Below are 19,423 nucleotides of genomic sequence, written 5' to 3'. Positions count from 1 at the left end.
AATAGATAACAGATAGAAGGCAGAGAAAAACTGAAAAGGATACTGCTAAAAATAACACTGGGCTTTCTCTGAATAAATTGAGAATTGTTGATTTTAATTTTCTTCATACAATCTTTATATTTTCCAAATATTTACATTTAGGTAGGTCTTCTTTTTAAAATTCTTTTCAAAACTGCAGCAAATATTAATTTAAATTCCAGTCTCAGCAAGTGACACAATGAGGAATAAGTATTCAATATTTCATGAAATTGAGGTATTTGCATATGATTAGCTTTGATTTTCCATTTATTATGTCAATAAATTATACTTTCATAAAACAGAACTAGAATTTGGTCATCCAAATAACTAATAAGATATTTGGCCTGCCATTAAAATCATAGAATGAATGTCATGAAAATCTTTATGAAATTAAAATGCTGATAATGGACATTTAAATACATAGTCTCAGTATAATTAAAATATACTGTTGCTTTAACAATTTTTACTCTAGATCTAACTTTTGTATTTTACAAATATATTTTAAGAACTCATCCCATGTCAAATTTAAATATAATTAAAACTTTGAATTCTCAATAATTGTTCAACATTTTTGAACATTAAATAAGATTAATATGCCATAAATATGGAAGTTCTCTTTTTTATCCCACAGTTCTTCTATTAAGGCCTACTTTCATATTTATTTGATTTAAGTCCCTTCTCATTTATTTCTGTATATGTTTTTTTAATTTTATTTTGATATAAATTCAAACTTACAGGAACAGTTGTAAAAACAATACAAATCCCATACACAGAACTCCAGCATACCCCAACCCCTCCCCTGATACCCCAATCCACCAACTTTAACATCCTGTCACACCACCATTTCTTTCTTTCCCTCCCTCCCTATCATCCATCATCTATTGCTCTGTCTTCTGAACATATAAGAGCAAGCTGCACACATCCTTGAACAAAAAATATAATTCATATCTACAATTCCCATGAACAAGAACATTCTTTTATGCAATCCCATTAAGCACAGCTAAGAAGTTTAAGAAATTCAACATTGATACAAAGCTTACATTCTACATTTCATTTCCTTTTCCTTATGTCCCAACTGTGTCCCTTTGAGCCTCCTCTCCTCCATCCTCAGATCCCATCCAGGATCATCCTTGGCATTTAATTGTCATTACCTATTTAGATTTTTTTCAGTTGTGGAAACATATATACAGCCTAAATCTTCCTATTCCAACCCCTTCCATTAGTGGGATTAATCACATTTAGAATGTTGCAATGCTATCACCTTCCCACCATCCACTAGAAATTTCCCTTCACCCCAAACAGAAACCCTACACTCATTTCTTAACTCCCCATTGCCCCTTCCCCCACTTCTCATAACCCATACTCTACTTTTCATCTCTATGGTCATATTCTCTGATACTCTCTTTGTGTTTACTGTGGGGCTTAAATTTAACCTCTTAAATCTATAACAATCTTGTTTTTCTTTGAAACCAACTTCACTTCAATAGGACATGTAAACTATGTTCCTATACTCCTCCATTCCCCCACCTTTATGTAGTTCTTGTCAAAAATTACATATTTTACATTAAGTCTAAAACCACTGATTTATCATTACACTTTATGTATTTTAGATCCTGTAGGAAGTAAATAATGGAGTTACAAATCAAAAATACAGTAGTATTGGTATTTATATTTACCATGTGATCTTTACTGGAAACCCTCATTTATTCATGTGGTTTCAATTGTTTAGTGCTCTTTCCTTTCAGCCTGCTCAATTCCCTTTAGCATTTCTTATAGGACTAATCCACTGGTGATGAAGTCCCTCAGCTTTTGATTATCCTGGAATTTTTCATGTCCTCCTCATTTTTACCATCCAGTTGTTTGTGAATTTTCTAAGTCTCTGATGGTTATTGATTTCTATTTGTATTCCATTGTGGTCAGAGAATGTGCTTTGAATAAATTCAATTTTTTTTTAATTTTTTGAGGCTTGTTTTATGTCCCAGCATATGGTCTATTCTGGAGAAAGATCGTGATCACTATAAAAGAATGTGTGTCCTGTTGATTTGGGATGTAATGTTCTATATATGTCTGTTAAATTTCTCTCTACCTCTCTCTCCTTTCTTTGTTTCTCTGTCAGTGGTGCTCCCTTTAGTATCTGAAGTAGGACAAGTCTTTTATTAGCAAAATCTCTCAGCATTTGTTTGTGAAAAATTTAAGCTCTCCCTCAAATTTGAAGGAGAGTTTTGCTGGATAAAGTATTCTTGGTTGGAAATTTTTCTCTCTCAGTATTTTAAATATGTCATGCCACTGCCTTCTTGCCTTCATGGTAGCCACTGAGTAGTCACTACTTAGTCTTATGTTGTTTCCTTTGTATGTGGTAAATTGCTTTTCTTTTGCTTCTTTCAGAACAGGCTCCTCTTCAGTATTTGACAGTTTGATCAGAATGTCTTGGAGTGGGTTTATTTGGATTTATTCTATTTGGAGTTTGCTGGGCATTTATGCTTTGAGTATTTATATTGTGTAGAAGGTTTGGGAAGTTTTCCCCAACAATTTCTTTGAATACTCTTTCTAGACCTTTACCCTTCTCTTCCCCTTCTGGGGCACCAGTTATTCTTAAATTTGGATGTTTTATTTTATCTATCATATCCTTGAGAACCATTTCTAGTTTTTCAATTTTTTCCCCATTCTTTCTTTTGTTCTTTCATTTTCCATTCTGTGGTCATCGAGGAGGCTGAGTCATTGTTCAACTTCCTCTAATCTTGTATTATGCGTATCCAGAGTCTTTTCAATTTGGCCAACAGTTTCTTTTATTTCCATAAGAGCTTCTATTTTTTTATTTACTCTTGCAATTTCTTCTTTATGCTCTTCTGGGGTCTTCTTTATGTCCTTTATATCCTGTGCCATGCTCTTCTTCATGTCCTTTATATCCTGTGCATTGCTCTCATTGTTTGTCCTTAGTTCTTTGATTAATTGCACCAATTACTGTGTCTCTTCTGATCTTTTGATTTGGGTGTTTGGGTTTGGGTTCTCCATATCATCTGGTTTTATCATATGCTTTAAGATTTTCGGTTGTTTTTGGCCTCTTGGCATTTGCTTTACTTGATAGATTTCTTTCCAGATATGAAAAATACCAATCTCTAATTTATCAGATCTACAGCTTGGTGGCAGATGGTGTCCATGGGTCAACTATTCCCCTCAAGTCAGTTCTCCCCAACTTTGTCTTTGTGGTGTGTGGGGATCTGATTCTTGTGGGGTTCAATTGGTGCACTAAGTTTGGGTGTGTTGTTGGTGCTGTCTACCCTGAATTTGGGGCATGTGTCTGGGTGGTTAGGGAGGCAGGGGAGCTTTAATAATCAAACCTCTCAGGTGTTCTGGAGATTTAAGGCTGTTGCAAGAGTCTGAAGTCTTCATTTCAGTCTTGCCACAGATTGTCTCCGCCACTGACCCACAAGTCCTTGGTATTGGCATAGGGTCCCTGGGATTTCCAAGCAGGTCCCCCTTCTCAGCTTTGCTCTTCCAGGGCCTCTGCTGAGGGAAGGTTGTGCCACATCACAAGTGCATGCTGGCCCTCCAGGGAAGCCCTGGGCTGCTGGGCCATGCAGGGGCATTCCCAACCTGCTGTAAAGATGGTTGAATGGGGCATGTTAATTTCCCCCTTTTTGCACAGCTCCACCTTCCCAGCTCTGGGACAATTAGCTGTGGGTGCACTAAAGGCTACTGTTCACAGCTGATATTGTGGCATGTGCGCGGTGCTGCGGGAAACACTCCCCATCACACTGAGTTTCTTGGCGTAGCTCTGGGCTGTGGGTCATGCCCCGGGCAGCAGCATCCTCTGCCCACTGGGGAGATGGCAGCAAGGGGCATTGTTCCTTTCTCCTTTTGGCTCCCCTCTGCTCCCTGGCCCCAAGACAATCATCAGCAGGTTATCCTCCATGACAGACACCAAGACATTGGCACAGTCTGCTCCTGCCATGTTTCTCTGCGTGGTTCTCATTGTCGTAACCGCATCCACTCCCAATCAGCAATGGTTGTGAGAAGGGCTGTCCTCCATGCCAGACACTGAGGCATTGGCTATAGCCCGCTCCTGCAGTGCTTCACTGCATGGTTCTCACTGCCATATCTGCAGCTGCTCCTGGGTTTTTTTTTTTTTTTTAAGGAACTAGTCCATCTCCAAATGCCAACCCATGGTTTCCCCACACTGCAGCATGGCCACTGGACTTTTACCCAGCTCACTCACTCATTTCAGAATGCAGACTCCCGGTTTCACCAAATGCACAGTCCCTGTGGATTTAGCATACCTTGTCTGGCTGGTGCATCACTGGAACTGGTGTTCTGGGTCACTTTCTGGCTTTTATCTAGTATTTTTCATGGAAGTGTTTTTTTGCCCTGTCTCACCTAGCTGCCATCTTAGGTTCTCCCTGGAAGTTTTCTTTAAACAAGAATGCTACCCATTAGAAACTATCATCAGATACTAAAAAAAAGTCTAAAAATTTGACATTGGCATTCTATGAACATACATAATTTTTTATTACACTACAATCTTGTTCCTACTAGATATTTTTTCAGCTCCATGTTTATATCTATTTCCCTAAGCACTGGTATATTTTGCATGAAGGATGATGTTGCTTTATTGTCTAGTATATGAAAAGAAAATATTAAATTTTGATTAAAACTCATGCTCTTTTATTTAATAATCTATCATATAAGTTTGCTCTGATATTGTGGACAAAAAGAAGCATGTGTTTGGCTTTTGAATATTCAAGATGATTTTTTTTTTACAAATCCATTTATTGTGTCCTCTGTTTATAATGTTTTAAAACCAGTTGAAAGAATGGTATCAGTTTGGGTTCAGTAAGAATTTTAAACTACTTATTGAAATGCTCTGCATAACATCAGAACTTTTTTTTCTTCATGTCCCTAACATTCTCTCTAATACAAAATTCTCAGTATTAGTCCAGAAGAAAGCATAGAACCAAGGCTCAGCTTGGGCCCAAAATGCACAGGAAATAGAATTGCTGGCCATGCCTTCTCAAGATAATTCTAACATATCATTAGGTGGAGCACAGAAAAAACAGCACTAGGCAGAAGATTAGAAAACTCAATTATTTTCCTGGGCTTCTGCTTGCTGCCAATGTGTGTGACATTGGGCACATTATTAAACCTATTTGTGCTTTGGTTTTATCGATAAAGTGAAGGTCATAATGGTTTTACCTCCTGGGGTTATTGTGATAATTAATATGAGACCAATAATTTTATAACACACCTAGCAGATTTTCTAACCTATAATGAATGTTAAACAATTTCCCCCTACTCTAAGAATGTCTAGCAGTTTTCATCAAATCCAAGTTCCATTCCCACATTGTCTCTTCCTAGTTGTGTGATCCAGGGCAAGCTATTTAACTTCTGTAGCCTCAGCATTCTGTAAAAACAAGATAATCCTATTGCCAATCCAGGAGATTTTCATGAGTTTTATTACATAATATGGCATAATACCTGTGACGTTTCTCACAAAACAATAAGTATAAAGTATTATTATTAATGTCCCATCTAGAGCTCCCTTAAGGATGTACCAACATTAATATATGCAGGATGTGAGCAACACATTTCTTATCCATCCTTCTTTCCTTCTTCGGCAAACATTTTGAAGATATCTTTGGTCTCAAATAACCTAATACCTCAAGAAAAGGCACAAAATATTTCTTACAATATACTAATTTAGGCTGTATTGGAGCAATATCTTGTAAATTATTTTTATCATAAAAAGAAGAAAAGTTATATGAAATAAACCTCAATAGGTTTGTGACAGGAAGATCAGTCACTGTTTTCCAAAACCCTTTCCCTTCCTTTGAAAGGTCAATTATATTCCAATTGTGGTCCATTATAATGTGATAGCCTCATCAGCTGCCAGGTCCATTCTTTTTATATGACAAAGTGCTTCTCAAATCTATTTTCTTATGATAATTGTGAATGCCCTCACATGTACAGCCAAGTGAAACACTGAAAATCTTACCTGGAGAATTCTGGCCCATAACTGTTATTTCATTTTTTTAAAAAAAGCAACTAATTTAAAGGGAAAAACTTCAACTTGAATTTTATAGATAATTACCTATTTTTCATTTTAATTTACATGTTTAGCTATATCATAAATGAAAAAATAGATTCAAAATAATACTGCATAATAATTTAAATTTTAAAGTGATTAAGCTAAGGATAAAATATTTGAGAAAAAATTTAATTTTAAATAATTTTATTCATTTTACAAGTAATATACATTTAGTATATGTAAATGAAAGAATCACCTGCAACTCAAAAATAGCTACTATTAACATAAAATACATTTTTAAATAAAAAACATAAATTTACATTTGCTGACATGGCAACTATCATAATTGCATTGACTGATGATTTGACAGATATTACACAGAACTGACTCAAATAGGCAGTAGTTTTGCCATTTTGTGGCAAGATTTTAATATAGCTTAGCTGAAAAAATTCATCTTGAAGTTAAAACAAATGATAAAAAATCTGTAATGTACTACTTCTGAGTCAGAATAAATTCTGATTGTCATATTAATAGTTTTCAGTTTTCAAAATGTAATCAATAAGAAATGAAAGCTTATGTCCATACAGACTTCTACACAGATATTACTAGCAGCTTTATTTGTAATAGCCCAAAACTGAAAACAATTCAAATGTCTGTCAACAGGTAAAAAGATAAACAGATTGTGGCATAGGTGATAAAAAGAATGAACTATTGATACATGCCAAAACACATATGAATCTCAAAATAATATGACAAGTAAAAAAAGCCAGAGAAAAAGAGTACATACTTATGATGGTTTGAAGTTCTTATACACCCCCAGAAAAGGTCATGTTCTTTTAATCCATTACTGTGAATGTAGACCTATTGAAGGTGGGACTTTTTGTTAGGTTATTTCAGTTGAGATGTGACCCACCTCATTCAAGGTTTGTCTTAATCATCTTGCTGAAGACCTTTATAAGAGGATAAAAGAGAAAAAGCCTCAGAAAAGTTGATAGAGGACACACAGAAAAGGGAGAGGAAGCCAGAAGCTGAAGCAACAAAACCTGGGAGAAAAGGACCAGCAGGTGACAGCCATGTGTATCACCATGTGAGAGAGGAGACCAGATATCATCTGATGATGACTTGGTTTGGACCTTCTCATGCTTCAGAGCTGTAAACTTGTAAGTTAATAAATCCCCATTTTAAAAGCCAATTCATTTCTGGTACATTGCATTTTGTCAGCTTTAGCAGACTAAAACAATGCTGTAAGATACCATTAATATAAAACTCTAGAAAATGCGAAGTAACCTATAGTGACAGAATGTGGATCAGTCATTACTAGGAGGGGGCAAGGGATGTGGAAGTAGGGTAGGGTAGACTGGGAGGGGTGGAAAGGAAGGATTCTAAAGGGGCACCAGGAAACTTTTGAGGATGTTGGCTATGTCACTATCTTGATTGTGGTAATAGTATCACTGTTTTATATTTGCCAAATTACCAAATTGTACACTCTAAATATAAATATTACAGTCTATTGTAGATCAATTATACCTCAATAAAGCCTTTTTTTCACCTTGGGCAGACTGCCAAGATGATATTTTATTATGAAATTTGTGAAGCTACAGTTTAATAACTTGTAGGTTTTATTTTTAAAAAAAGGTAATGAAGGAGAGAAGGATGGAAGGAAAGAAAAGGATAACTTAACGCAACCCCATGACCCAAAATGTTCTAGAATTTTTTTAGTGCAAGAAATTTAGTTATCACTGAAGCACTTGAGAATTAATATGAAATCCCAGCAAAAAAAATGTAATCAACTCAAAAGTGGTAATAAAAAAGAGAAACAATCAGAGAGGCACGCAGATTGCAGTTTGCTTGTTTTTTAAGGACTTTTATACTATATTAAAAAACCACAAAATAAAAAAGGGATCAATCAACATATATCTTAGAAGTCCTTTCCAAGAGTTTCAGCACCCCACAGCCAGAAGGCTGCTGCCTTTTCTTCCTTGCTCAGTCTGCAGCTCATTTAGGGATTATCAGAGATGACTCCTGCTCTGGGTTCTTAAATTCAAACTTGCTCCACCAAATCCAAGACCCTGAATTTATCCAAATTGTACAAACATGCTTTCACCACCTGTCCACCAGAATACCTCCCATTAAGATCAACAGCCTTAATTGCTGATTCAACCTTCTCAAATTCTAAAAATATTTGTACTGCTTCATCATTGGGGCACCAGGAATTTCAAATATTACACATTTTCCAACTTTGCCATATTTTTCACATTCTTCCTTTGTTTCAACTTCCAAGTCTTCATCTACCTCACCTGCACCAACCATATTCCTAAGTAAGACCACTTTAGTAGGACACTTAAGCATTTCAGTCAATGGATTTGAATCAGACTTCTTAGATGCATCTTTCTTTGTAGCATCCCAGACAATGATCTTGCCTCCTGGCTTGCTTGTCTTCTCTACTGACAACGCAGTGCTCAGGCCTTGCTCGTGCTTCCCTAGGCCCTGGCCTTCTTGGAAGCCATACTTCTGCATAATTTTATGTGCTACTGTGCCACCCATGTTAGCAAGGAAGGAGTTGCTAGGCCCTGTTGGGTTTATCTTGTTCATCATACATTGGGGGAGGAATAGCAGCTTTGGAAGATTGTGATCGAAGTCCTGAATCCTCTTCATAGGGAAAATCATGGGGAAACTCTTTGTCTTTCTCTACAAGAGAAGTGGATGGTGCGATGGCAGCTCCTCCCATACTTCTTTTCCTCCTTTCTCACTCATAATCTTCATTTTCATCACAATCTGGATCTGGTCACCTTGAAAACCCACTGCCTTTATGTCTGTCTTTATGCCTTTTTGCTCTTTATTCTATTTCTTTCTGTCTTTCCAGCTCCTGCTTTCTTTGTCATTCCTCTCTTTGGTGCTTCACTGCTTTCTCATAATCATTAGGAAACATCGGATCATATTCATCAGCCAAGGGAATCAAAACTACTCCTGCAGAAAATCCACTGGGAACAGGATCCTTTAGCCCGGCTACTACATGGGGTGGTGTGTCCACAATCTGCCGGTCATCTGAAGAGCCACCCCGCTTTAGGTCGATCACTGGGGGCAAGGACTGTACTCTGTTTTGTCCTTTGGCTCTTTGCTTGAGTGAGAGCTGCCTTCTTCAACTGAAGCTGAGACTGCAGAAGTTTGAAGTTTTTGGACCAGCCTTCTGTCTTTGAATCACTGATCTCCACTCCCAGGTCATCATACAGGGACATCTTTTCAGTTTAATGCCGGCCCGCCTGGCCTACTTTCCCCATGGGCCGGAGCGGTGGCAGCATGGATCCAGGGCTGAGGCGCGCAAGCTTCGTACCGAGCCCGGAAGAGCCGCGGCCAGAAGAGTACATGCACTCTGCATAAACCCGCGGACGACACCGGTCTCAAAAAGCTTTTAAGAAAAGAAATTGTCCTATGTCTTGTTCATCTTTGTTAAAAAAAAAAAAAAGAAAATTATTTAGGAAACTTCCTGACATTTTGTGCTTTGGTTCTGTGGCACTCAACAACCAACCACTTTGAAAACATTACGGATTCCTCTAGAAAGGTAGAAATAAATATTTCCGTTCTTCTGACATTATTTATATGCACTCACCCAAGTTATCATTTTTAAAACTCAATTTTCTGAGACTTGTGCCTCAGCATTCACCCCATTGCCTTTGTGTACAAAACACACATACATGGTATCTCTCTCAGCACTGTGCAGCCTCCAGAGCTCTGAAATTCCCTTGCATTTTGAAGAATTATTTTTTTCTTTCTCATGTATTGCTTTGATTGCTGAAACTCCATGGAGCCAGCTGGTCGAGACAATATTGAGGTTTCCATTTTTATCCAAAAGGCTAAAGATATAAAAAGTTTCCTCTAAATAAATGATGAAGTATCCAATGACTACTACTGAAAGTTATGTTACCAGACTCAAACACTTTAACCCAAAGGGACCTTGGAACACAAGAAGTTAAATGAGCAAATTTGGTTTTTCTGTATCTGCTCATGACAAAATATTCCTGGTTTCTGGACAGGTAAAGCTCTTTATTTTGGTTTAAGTATCTTTAATTGCCATACTTTTCCCTTGATAATGTGGCAATATGTTAGGGATTCTGTATGTATATGTGAAGTGTGTGTGTATGTGTGTGTGTTTCAATTTCTCTTTGGAACATCTAGTCTGAATTCATTATATTTCCTGTCAAGGTTTTCAGAAAGCCATCTTTTTTTAATTAAGAGCTTTATTTGAGATGCAATTCATATATCATAAAGGTCATCCTTTTACAGTGTATGATTCAGCGTTTTTTAGTTATTCAGAGAAAAATCACAAAAATCACCACTAATTCCAGAATATTTTCATCACCTCAAAAAGAAACACCATGATGGAAAAGATTTGGTAATTGATGGTGCTGATGTTAGCACAACTTTGTGAATATAATTAGCACCACTGAATTATAAACAGGTTTAGCCTCTCATTGCAGTAGTGAGCTTCATAAGGGCAAGTCCCGAGATAGCAGGTTTGGCACACCAAACTGCCATATTTGAAAATGGTTAAAATGGGAAATTTTAGGTTGTATATATGTTACCAGAATAATTTAAAAAAAAACAGATATGTTCAACACAACAGTGAACCCTAATATACATTCCCACCAACAGTGTATAGGGATTCCAATGTGTACACATCTTGGCAGCATTTCTTTTTCTCCAACTTTTTTTCTTAATTCAGTTTTATTGAGATATATTCACATATCATACAGTCATCTGTGATGTACAATCAACTGTTCACAGAATGATCATATAGTCATGCACTCATCACCCCAATCTATTTTTGAACATTTTCCTTGTACCAGAAAAGGTAAAAGGAATAAAAAATAAAAGGAAAAAAGAAGATCCAGATCATTCCCCCCCACCCTAATTTTCATTTAGTTTTTTCTCCATTTTTCTACTCATCCATCCATACACTGGATAAAGGGAGTGTGATCCACAAGGCTTTCACAATCACACTGTCACACTTTGAAGCTACATTGCTATACAATCATCTTCTAGAATCAAGGCTGCTAGGATGAAGTTTGATAATTTCAGGTATTTACTTCTAGCTATTCCAATGCATTGAAACCAAAAAAGGGTTATCTATAAAGTGCATAAGAATGCCCACCAGAGTTACCTCTCAACTATTTTGGAATCCCTCAGCCACTGAAACTTTATTTTGTTTAATTTCACATCCCCCTTTTGGTCAAGAAGATGTTCTCAATCCCACAATATCAGGCCCAGATTCACCATCGGGAGTTATATCCTGCATTGCCAGGGAGATGTAAACCCCTGGGAGTCAGATCCCATGTATGGGGGGAGGGCAGTGAGCTCACCTGCCGAGTTGGGTTAGCTAGAGAGACAGAGAGCTGCATCTGAGCAACAAAGAGGTACTGAGGGGGAGACTCTTAGAAAAAGTTATAAACAGGTTTAGCTCTCATTGCAGTAGTGAGCTTCATAAGGGCAAGTCCCGAGATAGCAGGCTCAGCACACAAAACTGCCAGTCCTCAATGTTTGTGAGAACATCAGCAAAAATCCAGGTGAGGAAGCCCAACACCTCTGCATTTTCCCCCAGCTCCTCAGGGGCCCTGCCTATATATTTTTATTCTCTGCCCAAATTACTTTGGGGTGTTTCACTATTTCATGCTAACCTATACAGACCTACCAGGTCTCACTTCCTATTCAAAGTTCCATGTAATTATGGTATTTGAACAAATTGTACAAGTTAGATTTTTTAGGAAATATAGATCCTGCACAAAATAAACATCTCTTCCCTTGGTCTCACATGGAATTTGAAGTTTTAAACACAGTCAGTGTCATCCTTTATGCTTTGGCCTAATTTGTCCTAATGCTAACCACATCAGCTGCATTCATATCTCTAATTGAAGTCTGGACTCTTTCAGCTTTTTTAACAGTTGCTATATGTGCTAATACTGACATTCATATCTACCAAGTTCTAGCTCTGAGTTTCAGATGTCACACAGATACCCAGAGTTCCAGGGATCAATCAGGTTATACACAAAGGGATCAGCATCTCAGAATCTAAAGATAGCCATTAAAATTTAGGAAAATTTTGACTGCTATAAGAGCTTACAATCTATAGATGGTTCCAATAAGCATTCCACTGATACGCTGTTCTCTAAGATTCAATTTTGAGCTTAAACATTGCAGTTAGTCCGTATTGGTGAGGCAGTATAGTATTTGCCTTTGTTTCTGGTGTAGTTCACTCAAAATGCTGTCTACAGGATCCATACACCTAGATGCATGTCTCATAGCTTCACTCCTTCTCAAAGTTACTCAATATTCCATTGTATGCACACACGACTGTTCACCATTCTGTTCCTCAGTCAATGTACCCTTAGGCAAACTCCACCCATTGCAAATTATGCATAATATCTCCATAAACACCAGTGTGCCAATATTCATTCATGTCCCTGCTATGAGATCCTTCAAATATATGCCTCCTAATGGGGTTGCAGTACCTTATGGCACACACATACATAGCTTCTTATGGAACCACCCCACTGTCCTCCAGAAAGGCTACACCATTCTGCATCCTAACCAACAGTAAATATGTACATCCTTCTCTCCATGTTTTCTCCAGCATTTTTATCCCTGCTTATATTTTTCCCTATAATTTTATAGAGCTATATTCATGTAACATATAATTATCCATGGTGTACAAACAGTTGTTCGTGGTATCATCATACAGTCGTGCATTTATCAGCACAGTCAGCGCTTGAGCATATTGATTACTAAGAAAAGATTTTTAATGAATAATAAAAAAGATAATAAAAAGAAAAATTAAATATCATACAATATAATATAGTAGTAGGGTCAGACAAGAACATCACTACCAAGAATCCCATATCCCACCCTTATATCCCCCTCTCATACACATTTAGTTTTGGTATATTGCCTTTGTTACATTTTTTTAACTTTTTATTGGTTTTTTTAATTAGCTATTAACTATATCAAAAAATTTAAAAAACATAGAATAAAAAAAAACATTTCAAACAAACCAAGACAAGGGGGTAAGAAAAAGACAAATAACCTAAAATAACTACTTTACTTCCAACATGTTCCTACTCTACCCCAAGAAAATATAGACTATAATCCAGCAAAGGAATAAGGAAGACAGATAACCTAAGGTAGCAACATTTCTGTGAACTTGTTCCTACCATAACTACCAGAAATTAACAAACCATAGTCATTCCTGGGCATTCCTAGAACATTAAATTTACCTGTGATAACTTATCTTTTCTTATTGGGTTATCATTCCCCCTTTACTAATTGCTATCACCAGGTCCCCTACATTCTACATTATAAATAATTTATTTTACATTTTTCAATGTTCAGAGTAGTGGTAGCATATAATATTTCTCTATTTGTGCCTGGCTTATTTCACTCAGCATTATGTCTTCAAGGTTCATCCCTGTTAGTCAGATGTTTCATGACATCTTTCCTTCTTACTGCCACATAGTATTCCATCATGTGTATATACATTCTATTTATCCACTCATCTGTTGAAGGGCATTTGGGTTTTTCCATCTCTTGGCAATTGTGAATAATGCTGCTACAAACATTGGTGTGCAGATATCTGTTCATGTCACTGCTTTCAGATCTTCCAGGTATACACCAAGAAGTGCAGTTGCTGGATCTAATGGTAACTCTATATCTAGTTTTCTAAGGAAATGCCAGACTGTCTTCCAGAGTGGCTGAACCATTATACAGTCCCACCAACAATGAATAAGAGTTCCAATTTCTCCACATCCTCCCCAGCATTTGTAGTATCCTGTTTGTTTAATAGCAGCAATTCTAATTGGTGTGAGATGGTATCTCATTGTGGTCTTAATTTGCATCTCTCTAATAGCTAGTAAAGTTGAACATTTTTTTATGTGGTTTTTTTTGGCCATTTGTATTTCCTCTTCAGAGAAATGTCTTTTCATATCTTTTGCCCATTTTATAATTGGGCTGTCTGTACTACAGTCATTGAGTTGTAGGATTTCTTTATTTATGCAAGATATCAGTCTTTTTTCAGATACATGGTTTCCAAAACCTTTTTTCCCATTGAGTTGGCAGCCTCTTCACCTTTTTGAAAAATCCCTTTGAGTTACAGAAACTTCAAAGTTTGTGGAGTTTCCATTTATCTATTTTTTCTTTTGTTGCTTGTGCTTTGGGTGTAAGGTCTAGGAAGTGACCGCCTAATACAAGGTCTTGAAGATGTTTCCCTACATTCTCTTTTTGGAGTTTTATAGTACTCTTTTATATTGAGGTCTTTAATTCACTTTGAGTTAATTTTTGTGTAGGGTGTGAGGTAGGTGTCCTCTTTCATTCTTTTGGATATGGATATCCAACTATCCCAGCTCCATTTGTTGAAAAGACCATTATGACCCAGTTCAGTGACTTTGGGGGCCTTATCAAAGATCAGTCGGCCATAGATCTGGGGGTCTATCTCCGAATTCTCAATTCGATTCCATTGATCTATATGTCTATCTCTGTGCCAGTACCATGCTGTTTTGACAACTGTGGCTTTATAATAAGCTTCAAAGTCAGGGAGTGTAAGTCCTCCCACTTCATTTTTCTTTTTTAGAGTGTCTTTAGCAATTCGAGGCATCTTCCCTTTCCAAATAAATTTGATTACTCGCTTTTCCAAGTCTGCAAAGTAGGTTGTTGGAATTTTGATTGGGATTGCATTGAATCTGTAGATGAGTTTGGGTAGAATTGACATCTTAATGACATTTAGCCTTCCTGTCCATGAACATGGAATATTTTTTCATCTTTTAAGGTCCCTTTTTATTTCTTTTACTAGAGTTATGTAGTTTTCTTTGTATAGGCTTTTTGCATCTTTGGTTAAGTTTATTCCTAGATACTTGAGATTTTTAGTTGCTATTGAAAATAGTTTCTTTTTCTTGAGTGTCTCTTCACGTCATTCATTTCTAGCATATAGAAACATTACTGAATTATGTGCATTAATCTTATATCCTACTCCTTTTCTAAATTTGTTTATTAGCCCTGGTATCTGTATCAGCGATTTCTCAGAGCTTTCCAGATATAAGATCATATCATCTGCAAACAATGACAGTTTTACTTCTTCTTTTCCAATTTGGATGCCTTTTATTTCTTTGTGTTGTTGGATTGCCCTGGCTAGCACTGCTAGCAAAATGTTGAATAACAGGGGTGACATCAGGCATCCTTGTCACATTCCTGATCTTAGAGGGAAGGCTTTCAGTCTCTCACCATAGAGTACTATGCTGGCTGTGGGTTTTTCATGTATGCTGTTTATCATATTGAGGAAGTTTCCTTCAATTGCTACATTTTGAATTGTTTTTATCAAAAAGTGATGTTGGATTTTTTCAAATGCTTTGTCAGCATCTATTGAGATGAACATTTTATTTTTCTCTTTTTATTTGTTAATGTGTTGTAATACATTGATTGATTTTCTTATGTTGAACCATCCTTGCATGCCTGGAATGAACCCCACATGGTCATGCTGTATGGTTTTCTTAATTTGTCTTTGGATTCGATTTGAAAGTATCTTTTTGCGAATTTTTGCATCTATATCCATTAGGGAGATTGGCCAGTGGTTTTCCTTTTTTGTAGCATCTTTGCCTGGTTTTGGTATTAGATTGATCTTAGCTTCATAAAATGAGTTAGGTAGTGTTCCATTTTCTTCAGTGTTTTGAAAGAGTTTAAGTAAGATTGGTGTCAGTTCTTTCTGGAAAGTTTGGTAGAATTCCCCTGTGAAGCCACCTGGCCCTGGGCACTTACTTTTGGGAAGCATTTTGATGACTGATTGGATCTCTTTGCTTATGATTGGTTGGTTGAGGTCTTCTAGTTCCTCTCTGGTCAGTGTAGGTTGTTCATATGTTTCCAGGAAATTGTCCATTTCCTCTACATTATCCAGTTTGTTGGCATTCAAATATTCATAGTATCCTCATAATTTTTAAAATTTCTTTGGGATCCTCAGTAACGATGCCTTTCTCATTCACTATTTTGTTTATTTGGGCCTTCTCTCTTTTTGATTTTGTCAGTCTAGCTAGGGGCTTGTCCATCTTTTTGATCTTCTCAATGATCCAAATTTTGGTGTTATTTATTCTCTCTATTGCTTTTTGTTCTCTATGTCATTTATTTCTGCTTTAGTCCTTGTTATTTCTTTTCTTCTACTTGGTTTAGGATTAGTTTGATGTTCACTTTGTAGTTTCTTCATTTGCTCCATTAGTTCTTTGATTTTAGCTCTTCCTTCTTTTTTTATGTATGCATTTAGCACTATAAATTTCCCCCTCTGTACCACTTTTGCTGCATCCCATAGGTTTTGATATGCTGTGTTCTCATTTTCATTCATCTCTAAATATTTATCAATTTCTCTTGCTATTTCTTCTTTAATCCACTGATTGTTTAGGAGTGTGCTCTTTAACCTCCTGGTATCTGTGAATTTTCTAAGTCTTTGATGGTTATTGACTTCTAGTTTTATTCCATTTTGGTCAGAGTATGTTCTTTGAATAATTTCAATTTTTTTAAAATTTATTGAGGCTTGTATTATATCTCAGCATATGAAGGATTCAGGTGCATTGCTGGAAGTGGTGTTCTGGATCACTTTCTTTTCTCTAGTAGTTTTCATGGAGATGTTCTTATGCCTTGTCTCTCCTAAACACTGTCTTCTGGAAGTCACCTTTGTTACATTGAATAGAACCAAATTACAATGTTGCTGTTGACCATAGATTCCAGTTTGCTTTGATAATATTTTTCCCCAAAACCATCCCCTTTCCAACACTCTTCATGGTTGACATCCATTTGTTCTCCCACATGCAAGAACAGCTATATATTTGTACATTTAGTCAAAATCATTGACCACTCCAGTTTTTGCTAAGTTGAACAGTCCCTGTCTTTGTCTTCTATTTTTACCTCGGGTGTCATACATGACCCTAGCCCACCACTTACAGCTTTACTCATGAACATCTTTGTTCAGTGTACTTGCAATAATGTGCTACCATCACACAGTATTACACTATCTTTCTGTGGGTCTATACATTCAATCCTGCTAAACATTCTGTAGTGTATCAGCATCAAATGTTCTATCTCTACCCTCTCTCTATAGCCTTATAGCCTGTGTTATCAGCTTTTAACTCTCAAAGTTTGCTCATTAATATTAGTTTCTATTAGTGAGACCATATAGTACATGTCATTTTGTTTCTGGCTAACTTCACTCAATATTATGTCCTCAAGACTCATCCATATTATTATATATTCTATGTCTTTGTTCTGTCTTACAGCTATGTAATATTCCATCATGTGTAAGTACCACAGTTTCTTTATCCACTTTTCCATTGATGGGCATTTTGGCTGTTTCTATCTATTGGCTATCATAAATAATGCCACGGTAAACATCAGTTTACAAATGACCATTTGTGTCTTAACTTTCAGTTCCTCTGAGTATATGCCTAGTAAGGGAATAGCTGGGCCATATGGCAAATCCATACTTAGCTTCCTGAGGAACTGCCACACTGTCTTCCAGAGTGGTTGCAGTATTCTACATTCCCACCAACAGTGAATAAGTTTGCCTTTTTCTCCATATCCTCTGCAGCACTCATAATTTTGTTGTTGTTTTTTGCATAATTGCCATTCTGGTGGGTATGAGATCATATCTCATTGTCATTTTGAATTGCATTTTCCTAACAGCCAGTGAATTTGAGCATTTTTTCATGTTTTTGAGCCGTTTGTATTTCCTCTTCAGAAAAGTGTCTGTCCATGTCTTTTGCCCATTTTTTAATTGTTTTTTTTTTTTTTGCCTTTCTGTTGTTGAGTAGTAGGATCATTTTATATATTTGGGATATTAAACCATTATCTGATATGTGGTTTCCAAATACTTTCTTCCACTGTGTAGGCTGTCTTTTTACCTTTCTGACAAAGTCCTTTGATGTAAAAAAGTGTTTGATTTTAAGGACATCCCATTTGTCTATTTGTTCTTTGGTTACTTGTGTTTTTTTAAGGTCTAGGGAACCACCTCCTATCACAAGATCTTTAAGCTATTCCCCTACATTTTCATCTAAGAGTCTTGTAGTCTTCACATTAATGTTTAAGTCTTTGATCCATTTTGAGTTAATTTTTGTATACAGTGTGAGATAGGAGTCCCCTTTCATTCTTTTGAAAGTGGATATCCAGTTCTCCAAACAATTATTGAAGAGGTTTCTCTGTCCCAGTTGCTTTGGTTTAACTGCCTTATAAAAGATCAATTGTCCATAGATGTGTGGGTCTATTTCTGAATACTCAATTTGATTCCATTGGTTGATATATTGATCCTTATGCCAGTACCATTCTGTTTTGAGCACAGCAGCTTTGTAATATGCTTCAAAGTCAGGTGGTGTGAGACCTCCCACTTCATTCCTTTCTCAAGTTATTTTTGGCTAATTGGGACACCTTGTGATTCCAAATAAATTTTGTTATTGGTTTTTCTATTTCTGCAAAGTAAATTGTTGAGATTTTAATTGGTATTGCATTGAATCTATAAATCAGTTTAGGTAGAATTGACATCTGAATTATATTTAGTCTTCCAATCCATAAAAAATGTAGCTTCTTCCATTTTTTAGGTACTGTTAGATTTCTTTTATCTGTTTCTTACATTTTTTGTATAGGTCTTTGTGGCATTTGATAAGTTTCTTCCTGAATACTTCATTCTTTTGGTTGCTATTGAAAATGGAATTTTTTAATTGAATTCTTCCTCTGTTGCACATTACTTGTGTATAAGAACCCTAAAGATTTTTGCATGTTTTAATTTTGTAGCCTGCCAATATGTTGTATTCATTGATCACTTCTAATAGATTTGCTTTAGATTTTTCTGGATTATCTACGTATAGAATCATGTCATCTGCAAAGAGTGATAGTTTGACTTCTAATGCTCCAATTTGGATGACTTTTCTTTCTTTTTATTGCTTAATTTCTCTAGCTGGAACTTCCAGCACAATGCTGAATAACAATGGTGGCAGAGGGAATCCCTAACTTGTTCCTGATCTTAGAGGGAAAGCTTTTAGTCTCTCCCCATTGAGTACGATGTTAGCTGTGGGTTTTCATATATTGCCTTTATCATAATGAGAAAATCCCCTTCTGTTCCTATCTTTGAAGTGTTTTCATCAAGAAAATATGTCAAATTTTGTCAAATGCTTTTTCTGCATCAATCAAGATGATCATGTGGTTCTTCTGCTTTGATTTATTTATGTGGTGTATTACATTAATTGATTTTCTTATGTTGAAACAGCCTTGCATACCTGGAATAAACCCCACCTGGTCATGGGGAATGTGATGCTGGATTTGATTTGTGAGTATTTTGTTGATAATTTTTGCATCTATATTCATTAAAGTGATTGG

At 36.4% G+C, this 19,423-nt stretch overlaps 1 pseudogene; it reads right to left on the bottom strand.

Moving 5' to 3' along the window:
- Positions 1–8,081: 8,081 nt before the first annotated feature.
- On the bottom strand, positions 8,082–9,276 carry LOC119523820 (annotated as a pseudogene).
- Between the last annotated feature and the right edge of the window lie 10,147 nt (positions 9,277–19,423).

Source organism: Choloepus didactylus, chromosome X (genome assembly GCF_015220235.1).
Source record: "Choloepus didactylus isolate mChoDid1 chromosome X, mChoDid1.pri, whole genome shotgun sequence".
In the NCBI taxonomy this organism is placed as follows: Eukaryota; Metazoa; Chordata; class Mammalia; order Pilosa; family Megalonychidae; genus Choloepus; species Choloepus didactylus.
Note: the sequence above shows the minus strand (reverse complement) of the source record. Positions and strands in the feature narration are given on the sequence as shown.